The sequence below is a fragment of the Aplysia californica genome, unplaced genomic scaffold, assembly GCF_000002075.1.
Source record: "Aplysia californica isolate F4 #8 unplaced genomic scaffold, AplCal3.0 scaffold00152, whole genome shotgun sequence".
NCBI classification, from domain to species: Eukaryota; Metazoa; Mollusca; class Gastropoda; order Aplysiida; family Aplysiidae; genus Aplysia; species Aplysia californica.
This window is the reverse complement of record NW_004797422.1, coordinates 897,317-898,233: the sequence shown is the minus strand read 5'-3', so window position 1 is coordinate 898,233 and position 917 is coordinate 897,317. Positions and strand designations below refer to the sequence as shown.

General features: G+C 35.4%; 1 protein-coding gene across 1 annotated transcript in view; it reads right to left on the bottom strand.

Moving 5' to 3' along the window:
• LOC101845165 (organic cation transporter protein) overlaps positions 1 to 917 on the bottom strand; it is a gene marked incomplete in the record, with an annotated part of 19,820 nt that extends 18,903 nt beyond the window's left edge. Inside the window, 1 exon segment of the mRNA XM_035969526.1 lies at positions 420 to 917.

Sequence of the window (917 nt, the reverse complement as noted above, 5' to 3'; positions counted from 1 at the left end):
AAAAACCTCTACAACAAACCCCCACCCCCCCAAAAAAAAACCCAACCCCAAACAAAACAACAGCTACAAAACCCCACAAAAAACAACAACAAAAGCCAAAACCAAAAATAAAAACAAAAAAGCAACACAAAACAACAACAGCAAACTACAAACAAAACAAGCAAACAAAACAAAACAAACAAACAAACTAACTAACCAACCAACAAACAAACAAACACCAAGCAAACAAAGCAAATAAACAAAGAAAACAAAAACAATTATTTTAAAAGATTCATTAAGAATAGTACAAGTTTTCTTGAAGATGAAGGCCACAAGGGACATCAAATTATGACTCACGCTCCTTAGAAAAAGAAAAAGAAACCTGTGCATTTCACATAATGATATTGTAATAAAGATAGTTATAACATTATGTTCCGAACCTGGTGTCGGCATCCGAAAGAGGAATTATTCCCACATCACAGAGTAATAACAATCCTTGGTAAGCACATTACGATGTTGAAAGTCGCGGTCATTGCACTGGCTACACTTGTAAATTCGGGCAAACCCTTTATGCATAGTTCAGCAATTGAAATAACTTTAAAAAAAAATTTGAATCAACTAGTAGAACGTTTCTCAACGTTCTTTTTTTAAGATGCAGATGTTCATTTTTATTTTTAACCACCCCCACATTGCAGGGCTAGGGTTGGATGTGTTGTAGTTGCTGCTGCTGCTGCTGTTGTTGTTGTTGTTATTGTTCTTGCTGTTCTTGTTGTTCTTGTTGTTGTTGCTTTTCATACAGTATTAGTATTATTATTAGTAGTGGTATTAGTATGATTATAAGCAAAAGCTGCTGTCAAGAGCAACTCGAGCAACTCGCTTAAAGCTCTGCTTGTGACATTAGCACGAACTTCTTTCCCGTATAATCTCACTCCCACATG